Source organism: Gopherus flavomarginatus, chromosome 9 (assembly GCF_025201925.1).
Source record: "Gopherus flavomarginatus isolate rGopFla2 chromosome 9, rGopFla2.mat.asm, whole genome shotgun sequence".
Classification (NCBI taxonomy): Eukaryota; Metazoa; Chordata; order Testudines; family Testudinidae; genus Gopherus; species Gopherus flavomarginatus.
The window spans coordinates 52,299,363-52,313,604 of record NC_066625.1 but is presented as its reverse complement, the minus strand read 5'-3'; the positions used below and the strand labels follow the sequence as shown (position 1 = coordinate 52,313,604).

Genomic DNA, 14,242 nt, shown 5'->3' with positions numbered 1-14,242 from the left:
CTGCGAGGCAGAGTTCCTGACTGCTCCTAGTCATTTAAAGGTGCATGGCATTTGGTAGGGGTGCCCCTATTCAGTCACATGCCATCTTGGGCTGTGACTGCCAAGCTGAGCTTCCTGATAAATGCAATAGACTGAGAGCTACTTAATAATAAACAGGTGAGGGATAGCTCAGTGGTTTGAGCATTGAGCTACTAAACCCAGGGTTGCAAGTTCAATCCTTGAGGGAGCTATTTAGCAAACTGGAGTAAAAAAATCTGTCTGGGGACTGGTCCTGCTTTCAGCAGGGGATTGGACTAGATGACCTCCTGAGGTCCCTTCCAGCCCTGATATTCTATGATTTTAAGACAGGAATGGGAGGGACTAGTTTACACAACTGCTATGCATGGCTGAACAGCTGCTATGCTGCACCCCAGAAGTGGCCATACTACTGAAGTAGGTAGAGAAACATCCAGTGTACACAGCACAGCAGTGCTGTACATGATTTCATTGGTTCACCTCTGCTCTCCCCAAACACCACATTGCCAGTGACATAACCAGGATCCTGACAAGTATTTGGATTTGGTTTTTGAATCAGAGTTCTTTGCCATTTGTCTACACTGTGACCCAGTTGCCTGAAGACCAAGCCAAAGATCTTTCCACACGTCTGTAGAAGAGAGTTCCTCACCACCACCCTGCCCCCCATGCTGGCAGAGACCACCCTGCCCTTTAGGGCACAGGCCAGGAAATCAAGCACCCACCATCAACAGCCAGGGATTTATAATATCAAGTCAAGCAGGGCCTTCATGGCCTTCTCTGCTAGATCAGAGACCCAGCAGAGTGCCCAGGGAGCAGTTGAGGAAGAGAAAGGGGGAAGATTTAGGTTCCCAGTGTGCAGTACATGGAGGAGCTGAAGCCTCATTCTGAGAGCTCAAGGAGAAGAGATCATCCCTTCCCCCTAGACTGCACCACCCAGCTGTGGCACAGCAGCCCACTCTCCCTGCTGGCACAGAGAGCCAGACATGCTCAGCCTGGCACATTCAGCCCCCATGACTCATGACAGTCAAGCCTTTCTGCCCATCCAAGCATGATTGACATTAAGTCATGGATAAGAATGACATGGAGTCAGAGGAAGCCCATCCCTGCCCCCCTAGGAGAGTGCCAGTATCTGGGCCCCAAAGCAAGTACAGCAACATCTCTGAAAGGAAAGGAGGCACGGGGATGGAGGCTTGAGTGTTTATGAGAGTCAGGTTTACAGTGGCAGCCATTGAGAGCAGATATAAATACAGCTGTGCTGGCTACAAGGCAGAACCATGTGCATGCACAGGGGGATGTTCCCTTGCCTCTGCCAATTAAGGCAGTTTAAAGGCTCCTATTCAAGCATTTCATCCTCTTGCACATCTGGGTGGAGGAGTGGTTCTAAAACTGGGCTTTAGCCCAGCCACAGTGGGGCCAGGCAGGAAGACAGTACTGAGCTAGCTGGGAAGCAGAGAGACATGGGTTTCTGCCTGAATGAGCAGGAAGCCTACAGCTGGAGATTAGCTTGGTACACCAGGCTATGCACCACTGTGTGCACCCTGAGATTAGACTCACTGGCCTGGTCTGGGAAAGCCCTGAAGTGCAATTGCCTAGCTCTACACCAAGCTGGTTTACTGCTCTGCTAGCCCAGCTCCCCTCCTTGGGGCAGCCTGGGGGCATGTTTTGGATATTGTAGCACATGCATTAGCTGCAGGAGCACCTGCCAGAACAGGACCTTTTCACCAGCACTGCAGTCTGTTCAGGGAAAGCAAGTCTGCCATTTAAACTGAGAGCCCATTTCCATGGATTACCCCAGCCAGCTGGACAAGCCTGCCATGAGATGTTCCTCCAGAGGACAGCTGCTCAAGTCCCAAGCACTCATGGGTACCTGAAAGTAACTGTTGGAGTTCAGCAAATATATGATCAACTCTAGAAAGTCTCAGCCTGTTCCTAGGCCAGCCAGAAGCTGTTTGCTGTGAGTGCTTCCCCCACTGCTTTACTGAGTACAAGGATTGAACATCAGAGGCAGCTAGAGACTAAGGAACAGTCAACATCCTGAAGGTCACTCAGCCAGTCCTTTGCTAGTGTTTATTGTATTAGGGGACATAATGCTGCTCAGATTTTGAAGCCTTGTCAGTGCTGTGCTGCTGGAGCAGAGAGCTTCTGCACAGGTGCTCACAGGGAGCCAGCTGGGGAAAGGTTTCCTCACACCAAGGTGTCATGCATCTCCAGTGGTACTAAGGCAACTGGGCCTTTTAGGAAGCTGGTGTCAAGACCACAGGGACTGTAGCTCACAGGGTCACTTTGAGCCATGGGACTCTTCTCCAGGGAGCTTGATTAGAAGGCATGTACAAAGCTCAGTCCAGGTCCTAGTAACTGGCATCTCTTGCTATAGTAAGTGAGGACAAGACTGAACTGCACACCCCTACAGGAGTTTCTGGGTCAGGGAAGCCTGTGCAGCATGTGCTGTAGCTGTTCTGGGGGGGAACAAGAACATCTGTATCCATGTCTGTCAGCCTCCCACCTTCCAGCAGCAAAAGGTACATTAGGTGAGCCTGGAAGTCAAGGGGCAGCCCTAGTTGTGTGCCTGAACTGCAGCTACAGAGAGCATTGGCTTTACCAGCACCTCTTCCTAGCTTATACCAGGCCTATCACACCAAAATGTTTAGCTTGATGGACATACACCTGCATGAGCAGCTGCAGGTACCCTCTAGCATCCACAAGGAGCTGGCCCCCTGCAGGAACACCTGCTTAGCTCCCCCAAGCAAGAGGTATTCCTGTTTTCCCCTCTAGCTGAGGTCCCTGCCAATCACACCCAATCCAGCTGGCTGCTCAGCCCTGACACCCTGCCAGAGGCCCAGGTGTTCCGCTCACCCCCAGACTGCCTTTTCTGTTGGAGTGGACAGGCCTTGCTCCTAAACTGGCTCTGCAGCATCCTTTGCGATGCAAAGCAGGAAGAATTCCAGATCTCCGGAGCCATGGATCAGAGGAGCTGCAGAGGTATAGAAGTCACCTGAAGCAGCAACAGGCCCGTGAGCATCCCCACAGCCCCCAGTGATGTCTTGCTCCCCTCCCCTAGATGAGCTTCCAAGTTCCTGTAGTCTTGACACTGGCTTCTGCAGTCCCAGTACAGCAGGAAACAAAGGACATCTCTGGGAGAAGTTTAGTCCAGCCTTTTCTAGTCCCTAATTCTGGTCAGTGCTGCTAGAGGTGGGTCTATAGGCAGCACAACTGCAGCACCAGCACATGCCAGGGCCTTCTAACTAGCCAGCATCCATGCTCTGACCCTCCCACTGCTCCAGAGGCAGGCAGCAGCCTGTGGCAAGACATGAGGAGGGAATGAGATAGCACCTCATGTCTGTGTTTGGAGGCTGGGCACAAGTGGCACAGGCAGGCAAAACCAACCAGAGCAGGAAGCCCAGGAGGAAGAGTCTGGAGGCTCAGAAAGCAAGTGATAAGTTAGGACAGAGCAGGGGGAAGGGAAGGGGCAGCACTACAAAGCCAGTAAAGAACACAGCGTGGGGAACTGCTTCCCTCCCCTCCAGCCCAAGGGAGCCCTGGAACAGCCTACCATAAAGGGTGGGGAAGAAAGGACAGCCTTCCCCTCCCTCAAATCCAACATACACAGCACCCCTAGTGTGCACATGGGCTTGGGGGACATCAACAATGCAGTGGGAGGGGAGGTAATGGCTGCACATGTAGGTCTACCCAAGCAAGATTAAAGCTAGCATGTCTATGTGTGCTGCAGGCACACCTCTGGCCCAGGGGTTACTTCAAAAGCCCAGTCAACTCACCTATTGCTTGTTTGGGGACATGTTCCCTAGGACAGCTCTGGATCCTGCCCCTAGACAACTCAGTTTCTGGAGAGGACAGGAGGAGCCATGTCTAGCTCGACACACCAAGGCATTTAAGGAAGAGGCAGCTCTGCAGCCATTTTGGAGTTGCTCCATATCCCCTCCCCCCCACCTCCAAGAAAGGAGCAGGGATCTAGGGTGCCACAGGCTGGTAAGGAAGCTCTGCCCTGGAGGAGATGTGCATTTAAGCTATGCCACCATGTTTAATATTTAGTGTTCTTGTGGACTCAGTTCCAAGGACTGTTGGTTTAGATTGAGATTATCCAGGTCAGACTAGAATTGCAGTGGGCCCTTCTGGCCTTGCTGTCAATGAAGACTCAAGAGGGTATCCATGCCAAAGCACAGCTGGCAGCTCCAGCATGCTAGGTCTATCTGCCCCACACAATGACAGCTCTGCCCAGTCCAGGAGCAGGCAGATACCAGCTACCTACACCACACTGGACCAACACCCAACAGGACTGAATGAGAACCACTCTGAAAGGGAGCTGCAATGAAGAGGCTGCATTCCCCTGACTGGTCACACAGCTCTCTAGCCAAGCTTGGGCTGAGTCTGCATGGCTCTGAGAGCTTCCTTCAGTCAGTTAGAGGGGAAGATGCAGGAGAATCCCCACAAGACCAGAATATCATGTACCTTCGCCCATCTGGGCAGCCCTGGAGGAGGATCCCAATTTGCCCCAGGCCCCATGAGACCTGGCCCAGCAGCGGTCTGGGTCTTCGGCAGCAGGGGGCCCCCCTTCAGTACTGCTGAAGACATGGAGCGACTGAAGGGCCCTCTGCCACTGAAGACCTGGACCACCACCAGATGAGTACAACCGCTGCAGCTCCCCAGCTTTGCCCCAGGCCCCCTGAATCCTCTGGGCAGCCCTGTCCTCCTCATCCCAGGAGTCCCTAGGCCCAGCTCACAAGCCTGGCTGCTGACTATGCTTGTAGTGCTCTGAAACAGCCTGGTGCAGTGGGCAGCAGGAGTTCAAGACAACTCCCTCCTGTCACCCATTGCATAGCTCTTGGCCAGTTATGGGCAGGATCAGTCCAAAGCTTCACACACGCACACACCTCCCCATGTGAACGGCAAGGCATGTAGCCAGCCATTGACTTGGGGGAGTCATGTGTCAGGGTCATCTGCCTTTAAACTTTGGGCCCTATTCATAGGACCTGGATCAAAGAGGAAGCTTCCAGGTAGTACTGTGTCAGGCCTGCATGGTGGGGCAGTTCAGCCTTGACCCAGAGGGCTGCCAGAATCATTAGGGCTTCCCCTCCCTCTACTGCAAGAGATTTCATCATAGTCATCCCACCCACCTCTCCACCAGTCCCTGCCTTAGTCAGCACCTTGGAGACAAGAGGCTTGGTGGGGGCTGCTTGATCCCAGACTAGTCCACTCCATTCATTGCCTGGCCTAGCAACTGCCAGTGTGGAAAGGTCACTCATTGCCTGCAGCTATGGCCCCATTGCCAGAGTTCCCAGGGGCACCTGCTTCAGCTGTCCCCACCATGTGCATCTGCTGCTCACCCTGCCTTCCAACTGAAAGGACAGTTGGCACTGCCTCAGCTCCAGCACATTGGCTGCAAGGGGCACCACCAAGTGGCTGGTGCTTGCCTAGGGCTTGCTCTGGCCTTTAAGCCACAGCCAGTATCTATGAGGAACATTCCTCTCCCACCCACCCCCCCATGTGTCTAGGAAAGGGCAGGAATTAGACTTTTGTAGGAGTTTGTCCTAGTTTCACCTTCTAGGCTGGCATCACACCAATTGGGACTTATATGGCCCTCGTCACTACAGCACAAGCACCTCCCTGGTAATAAAGTGGTGGTTTACAAGTGACACCTGAAGGAGTGAAACTACAGTAGAGTAGAGGTTTTTGCAAGTGTGCCTAAGTGGGTGCGGCTGGCTGAGTGCCAAGTGCCAATGAGGCCAGAGCCCAAGAGCAAGTTCAGTTCTTCAGGGCAAGGTCTGATCCTTCAGCAGTGACACTTCCTCATTCTGTCTGTTGCACTAGCCACCGCCTCTCAGTACACAGGATTGGTTTGTCTCATTTAAAATGCAGTTACCCCTTCCCATCATGCCCAGGGGCAGGTCAGATGGCACTGCCTCTCCTTTGACCTAAAGGTCACCAACATCACTTCCTGCAGCAGCTTGGGTTTTCCTTGATCTCCCATCCAAATGGGATCACACCTGACAGATGTGATGGTCACATGATCTCAGACTGGTGGGATGGCTACATGACAGGTGTCAGAACATGGGACACCTGAACCTGTGAGTTTCAGTGCTTTCCAAATGAAGGTAACAATTGGGGTCTGACAAAATATTTTGTCAGTACATGTTTGTCTGGAAACAGTTACCACTTTTAGGACCCCTATCCAGCATTAAGGTAGTTTCTCTCATGTCAGCAACTTCATCATGCAGAGCCTTTTCAGCACAGGGAGTCACATTCCAGCATGTCAGAGGAGGTTGTTGGAAAGTAAATGTGCACTAGGTTACCAAGACCAAACTCTGGGTAAGAGGAACCAGATTTCAGCTATCTAACAGAAAAAGGGAGGGAGGGGTCTTTCTGTTGTAGGCAATCAGGGGCAGCTCTAGGCATTTTGCCACCCAAAACACAGCAGGCAGGCTGCCTTCGGCGGCTTGCCTGCAGGAGGTCTGCCAAAGCCTCAGGACCAGCGGACCCTCTGCTGGCACGCTGCCTAAGGCAGCCTGCCTGCCGCCCTTGCAGCACCAGCAGAGCACCCCCCACCCCCCACGGCTTGCTGCCCCAAGCATGTGCTTGGTGTGCTAGAGCCTGGAGCCACCTCTGAAGCAAATGGTATTTTTATAACATAGGAGCTTCCTTGACTTCTAGAGACAGCTACCATTTTATGTGTTGTTTCAGACCCAGAATGAGCCAGTGTCATGTGACTTGGTTTCCTGATCTGACATGTGTCTTTTAGGTGAGAAAGACATGCATTAGATTTGAATCTTATGATTTGTCTGAATCAGTGCATAACTTTAGAAAGCAGATCACAAGTGAGGCTTCTTGGAGCCTTTGCGATTAGATATTAAATTCTTCTTTGCTAGAACAGTGAAGTGGCAGCTAAGCCAGGAGGTCCCATTTACTTCTGTTATATACAGATAATACCCACTGATGTTAGAGGCACCACATTTAAAACTGGTCAAGACTGTGGAACTCACTTCCACAAGATGGAAGCCAAGAGCTTAGCAGGGTTCAGTGGTCAAACAAACAGGGCTATTCAGGTACACAAGCTAGGGCAGACATTTGTCAGTTACAAAGCCTCCTTCAAGGTAGAACCCAGCCACTAAGTGATGTGGAGTAAATGTATAGATGGCAAGGCCAGAAAAGGCCATTGTGATCTAGTCTGACCTCTTAACACAGGCCAGAGACCTTCCCCAAAGTAATCCTTAGAGCAGATCTCTTGGGAGTAATTAACACGGGAAACCTTCCTATTACAGGGGTTCTTGTGCCTTCCTCTGACAAGTCTAGAATTTGTCAAAGCTGACAGACAGGACTGGACCAGTCCCACTATATTTCATTTGCCTGGGCACCATACTGAAGGCTAGAGGCCAGAGTTCTCATTTTAAGCTATGATTCTACATGCCTACTTTGAGGGCAGGCAGCAATAGCTGACTGGGGGCTACAGGTGCCCAGTGCCTATGAAAGGTCAGACAGCTATAGCTTCAGTACATAGTTATGCATTAGGGGCACAGCTGTGGCCTAGGCCCATCAGTTTCACTTTTGCACTTGGAGCTGTGGTTCTTTGTGGCCAACCCAAGGAATGTTTTAGGATTTGACAGGGCTCTTCAGGAGCTGAGAAGGAGCCATTGTCACTACCAACATGACAAGCAACATAAGGAGGAAAGCAGAGATCCCATTGAGCTGCATGGAATAGGAGTGCTTTGCTTGAGACAGAGGCAAGCAAGGAAAGCTAGCGTGCATGACAGCTATGCTTTATTTCCCTAAGATGCATTATGGAGACATGAAGAGTTGTTTCTGCTAACTTTGAAAAGAATCCCCAGACTCTGATCTGACAAAGGGAGCTGTCTGTTAGCAATAGCAGGGGTTGGGAGGGGAGAGAACAGCCCTAGACCTAGACTTTTTAAATCATAAGAGGTTGTGTTTTGAGGGGGTGTGTAATTAAGGCTACACTATCCATCTGGTCTGTTGGAGATTTGTCTAGAAGAGGCAGAAGATTGGGTTATACTGCCCAGCTTAGAACACCCAGGCATCGGTACCCATGTTCTAATAGTGTTTCTCAGACTGGTGGTTTTGACCCCAAAAAGGGGTCTCAAGGTTATGGGGGGCAGGTGTATCATGAGATGGTATGGTATTCCCACCCTTACTTGTGTTGCTGCTGGTGGAGGCACTGCCTTCAGCGCTGAGCAGTCAGAGTGGCAGCTGCTGGCCAGGAGCCCAGCTCTGAAGACAGTGCCACCACCAGCAGCACAGAAGTAAGGGTGACATGGTTTGGTATTGCTGTACTTCCCCCATACATGCACCCTGTTCCAAATAGAGAACACTGCTATGGGGCTGGGGGAGTTTTAAGTATTGTCACCCTATTTTACACTTTTCAAAAGGCATCAGTGCCTCTGACTGCAGGGATAATGATTACATGCTTCATTTAGTGCTCCTATGAGTATGTACAGTAATCTGCTATCACTTTTGGGGGGGGTCATCACAGCCTGAAATATTTTCAAAGGGGGGCCCAGTGCAAAGTTGGAGAACTCCTGTTTGTGTAGCATGGAAGCGCAGGGCCTAGAGATGTGAAGCCATGAAGACAGCTCTAGTGGATGTAACTGATGCTTGACTCACTCAGCTGGGAGATCACTATAGATCAGGGGTTCTCAAACTGAGGTCATTACATGGTGGGGGTCACAAGCTGTCAACCTCCACCCCAAACCCTGCTTGCCTCCAGCATTTATAATGGTATTAAATATATTAAAAAGTGTGTTTAATTTATTGGGGGTTGCACTCAGAGGCTGTGAGAAAGAGGTCACCAGTAAAAAAGTTGGAGACCCTCTGCTATAGATAGATCTAAACTTGACTGGGGTGCTAGACCAGGAAGAGGAAGAAGTCATCACTGAGTACCACAAGTATGGCAGGAAGATCTCATTGGCTAATTGAGAGACGGTGAGAGCTGTTGGGGAAGGATAAGGAATCAGGAATCAAAAGTAGATAGAGCATTTGTGGAAATATCACAGGCCACCAGGAATAGAATTCCAGGACCTGTGATCCAGGCACTCAGCCACTGTTCTCATGGGGCTTTAGTAACAAATGTTTGCCAGTTCAGACTGGTTCAGCTGAGATGTTCTTTACAATCCAGGAAGTGAAGGAACAGGCACCCTCCTGGCTCTAGGTATTCCTATCCTGCTTGGGATGTAGCAATTGAACAGGAAAGCTTATTACAGGTGTTTATTGCAGTAGCGCGCAGGGGCTGACTGACAAGCCCCATTGTACTAGCCACTGTACAGACATGCTCTACGCTGAAGAGCTTATAATCCAAGCAGACAAAATGCAGGATAGGAGGAAAGGGGTATAAGACAAGCAGAGTTAACACTGACGGCAGCTACTACCTATTCAAGTTCTCCATAGTAAGGAGCAGGGGCACTGAACACAACAGTCCAGGGTTGTTCAGTTTCAGAAGACTATGTTTTGGAGAGATAAGTACAGTACATCTGGAGAAAGTGAAAATCCACTTGCGTAGAATGCAGCATAGGCATCCAGAGACATAACTGAGGTCAGAGTACAGTCTCTCCTCTTTCAGAGAAAGAAGGAACAAGAGCTGGCTGGTGTGGTTGCATGAGGACTACTCAAAGATTAACAGCAATTAGCAAATAAGAGCATCTATTTGCATCTCTTACTAGCTGGTGAGTGGTAAGTGTGAGCTACCCTCCCCTCCAGTTTAGCTGAGTTTAGGTCAAGCTTGGCTAGAATGATCTAGACTCAGTCCTTCTCTGATGGAGACAGAGCCAGCCTGGGAGGTAGAGAGCAGAAGGACTTCAGCAGGAGACTGGATTCCTGTTGAATTCTCATGCAACATATCTGTCATCCTAGCCAGAGGCTGGATGTAGCAGATGAGTCTTCAAGAGGAGTCCAGGGACAGATCCCTTGGCTTCTCACCAGGTCTCTGCCCCAACCTCACAGGTGCCCCATATGCCCTCTCCCCTCCTTTATATTCGCTTCAGGCTAGGAGCTGTATGGAACCTCTTGTAGGTCTACTGGCCACCACAGCTGTGAAAGTTAAACTCCCACCCGAGGGAGAGGGCAGGGTGACAGCCATCTAGCAGGTAACACTGTCAACTACAATGGTGTTCTAAACACAAAGAATCGATTGTAAATCCTGCTCTAGGGGTGCTCTCCTGATTCTGTTTGTACAGCACCAGGCATACCGGGGTCCTGAGATGCTGGTGCAGTATCAATACATTGCTGTTTTGTTTACTTGTGCCAATGTCACAAGCAGCAGTGCTACTTACTAGAGCTGTTTGTTTGCTGAGCCAAAGTTAGTGGCTGGAAGAAGGGCTGCAGAGACAACTTTGCATATGAGTTCAGAATAGCTTGGCATGTGGACTGATGACTGGCTTAGACATGTAAACAAAAGATAATGATAAGTGGCTTGGGGAGGTGTCTGGTGAGGTAAGCCAGGGACTAGTGTGAGGCCCTGCTATTTAAGCTTTCCTTTATGACCAATCAGTGGGAGTGAGAGGCACATTAATGAGATCTACAGAGGACACTAATCAGGAGGGGTTGTGAAAGACAGGGACCTTGAGATTAGGTGCTAGTGAAGTTAAATTTGGGAGCGACACAGACTAGAAGGAGAATAAGCCAAGGTACACGTGTTCAGTGAGAGGGACATCCTGGTTTTGCTGAGAGGCTTACAGGCTGGTTGTGGATGCCAGCTGATAGGAGTTTACAGTGTGATGTGGCAAAGAGACCAAACTACCCAAGCAGAGGCACACATCTAGGAATAGATGTTTGAAGGCATTCTGAGAAGAGCAGTGCGCTCAGGTCAGAGCAGGAAGGACTAGATCTTAGTGAAGATGCTAAATAACATAGTGCTTGCCTCACCAGTGACAGGGAAGAGGTCCTAGCAATATTCCAGAATTCAAGTGAGCCATGGTTCAACATTAGCAACATTGAAACTGACTAGAAGTCTAGTCAGTTTCCAGACCCCAAATTCAAAGTCATGTCAAGTCTCCTGCTAGTTTTAGTCACTTGTTTAAGTAGATCTATCCCTCTCCCATTGATGTGAGATTCCCTGCTGCTTGGGGTGGGGGTAATTGGCTATACAAGGGAAATAATCTTTCTATATCATGCTGTCGAATACACATTGAGTGGAAGGGAATTTTTTTCCCCTCCGAGTCACCCAAGGTGTTTGCAACACTAGGAGGAAAGACTTTAGCCCAAAGCATGTTTGGAGATGGCCATGTCTTCTTAGAAGGATGAAGATAAGACGGGAGAGGAATTTGAGTGATGCAGAGAAGTCCTGTGTAACAAGGAATTAAGGGAAGGGAAAAATGTCTGACAAACAAGGACCCAACCCAACTGGAATGCTCTTCCCAAAGAAGAAGTTCAAGCCCAATAGCTTTGAGAATTAGGCAGCTACATCCAACAAGGAATTAGCAGGTGTTGTACTCTAGGAACAAGACTGCTTGGGAGTGGCCAGGTGTCTTTGCATAGAAGCCCTCAGCCTTTTCCATACCATGGCTCTCTACCCTGGGAGCCGACCAGCACCTTCTTTCCAGGGATCAAGGACACTCACTCCCATTAGAAATGACAGGGTGGCCATGATCCCCACCTTGAAAACCCATGCTCTAGAAGTTAGTCTTGGAGGAGACCTACTATACTTATCTGGGCTTTTATACAAGCCTATGCAGCTCTAATTTGTGGATTGCAGATGCTGCTCCCCTTCCCCCACCCCATGGGCATGCACAGCAGCCCCCTCTACTGGTGGGGCAGGATTACAGCATGCCAAACAATTGTTTTATTCACACTCTTTTGCTCTCATCCTGCTCATGGTGGACAGACATTGAAATACAGTGAGACTAGCTTTCTTGGAAGAGTCAAGTCCCATCCTAGTGCCACACATCACTGTTGGAAGGGCCAGGTGTTCCTACCTTCCCCATGCAATAGCATATTGTCACAATACCAGCATGTATCCAAGGATAGTAGAGCTTCAAGTCTTCACTTTGCTAATCCACCAGCCAATAGCTCTCAGCAGATGTAGCAATAGTAAACCTTACTCCAGCATGATGACTGATAGCCTGCCAAATTAGCATGCCAGTAAGTGTTCTGCAAGGTATGGGGTGCACTAGATAGTACACCTCTACCCTGATGTAACACAAATTCGGTTATAACGCAGTAAAGCAGCGCTCCAGGGGGTGATATAATGCAGTTTCACCTATAATGTGGTAAGATTTTTTGGCTCCTGAGGACAGCATTATATCACAGCAGAGGTGTAGTTGAAAGAATTACACCTGACTAATTAAGGGACCCAGGATCTTGGGTTTCACTGGCCGCAGAACTTGCCAGTGAATAATCAGATCAAGGATCTGCAATGGGTTTTCCCAGGCATTAGTGCCTATTAGTTAGGCTGTACTGTAGCAGATTCCCCACAGGCAGTGCTGATCAACTGCTGGAAATAAACCCCTTCCTGTGTTACAGAAGCATTAACTGGACTAGCTTGGCTAATTAGGGATGAGGGAAGGAGAGGGAAAACTAGGAAAGCGCCAAGCAGGGGGAGACAAACCTGAAGTTAAACCCATGACTAGAAATCCAGGCATGCTATAAAATGCCACTGCCGCAGCCACCACCATCTCTCCAGCTGTACCAAGGCTCTAAGTATTAGACCCCTCCTCTCCATCTGAACCCTTAAGAAATTCTATGGAAAAAGCAGTCACCACCCTGTTCCCAGACAGCGCTTTGCGCCATCTCACTCCACTAGCCATTAGCATCTTCCCAACCCACTTCCCACAGACCTAGGTAAGTGCTATCCTTTGTTCCCGCACACACATGCCCCCCCCCCCCTCCCCAAGAACAGTGAGAGGGTGGACAGGTAGCCTCAGCATTAAGGAGTTTTCTTACGTAGCTGTTGAGAGTTCCCTGATCAATAGCTCAGCACGCTTCAGTGTACTGGGAGCATTTCGCCCAATGCCAGGGTGGAAACACGGCCGCCATTCTGCACCAGCAATGGTGCACGGCTCCTTCTAGGAGAGCAGGGGGAGGGGATGGGAAGAATAGCATAGCCAACTGAAGCTACCAGGGAATCACGCTTCCCTCCAGCACTGAGAGCTACACACATGACAATTAGACCATCCTTGGGCTTAGTTCAGAGACTTCTCAGAGCCCCATGAAAAGTTAGAGACCATGCTAAATACTCTGGTGCAGTGACTAAAGAGGGACAGACATTCTGGAGGAGGAGGAGATGGCAGTGACATGGGGGGGATTGTTTTCCCTGCTGCCCAGCAGCATGCCACAAGGCAGGAGTCACCACAGTGCAGCCATCCAGACACCAGGCTGAACAGTTTCTGTTCTAGGCTTCTCCTGCAGAGAGCAGTATCCCAGGTTGCTCTGCCCTCCCTTCTGACACAGGGTTCTCAGAGCCAGCACAAAGCTAACCAGAGTCCTGGTTTGCACCTCTAGCCATCAGTGATCAGGGAGGAAACAAAGGAGCCTGGCAACCCTATGTGCCCTGAGGGGCTCTCGCCCAACCATAATACTGAAAGCAGACAGGTCTCCAGCAGAGCATGGCAACCCTGCTCTGGCCAAGCTGGGGACAGCCCAGAAGCTAAGGAGCCTTGTCCTCATTCCCCAGAGCCACATTTTAGGGCTCCTGCACCAGGCAGGGCCAGGCTAGCCAATCTCCCCAAGGTCACGCAGGAGGTCAAGCCAGACAAAATACCTTGTTTCTCACTCTAATGTTCCTGACCTCTAGCTGGCCTGCAACAGTCCTTGGCCGGGAAGCTAGTGCATTCACAGAGGAGCGAGCATTTCAAGGCTCCAAAGAGAGCACCTCTCCACACCAGACCAGGCCCACTTAAACAGCTGCACTTCCCTATGAGGCCCCCTCCATTACCCCAGCTACACACCAGGGGGTCATTTAATTCTGAGATGTTCCCACCCTAGGGAACCCCTCTACCCAAGCTTTGGGGTGAAGGGGAATCAGGGCTGGATGAGGGGTGTCATGCTTCCCCTCGGGGGTCTATGAGGGGCCCTTTGCCCAGCAATGCAAACAGGAATGGGTGCACTACACCAGCCGCAGCACTTAGTGTATGCATTTTGGGGGGTGGGGTGTAGCTAGGGGTTCACAGACCCAGCCAAGGTTTCTTTGAAAGAAATCAAACCAGCACACAGTGGGGCACACTTTTCCTGACTTGCCAAAGCTGCTGCTCCCAGGTTATGGCAGAGCCCCTCA

At 50.3% G+C, this 14,242-nt stretch overlaps 1 protein-coding gene across 2 annotated transcripts in view; it reads right to left on the bottom strand.

Moving 5' to 3' along the window:
- Nucleotides 1-14,242, bottom strand: part of RBPMS2 (RNA binding protein, mRNA processing factor 2) — a 50,774-nt gene that overhangs the window by 35,017 nt on the left and 1,515 nt on the right. The window lies entirely within an intron of this gene.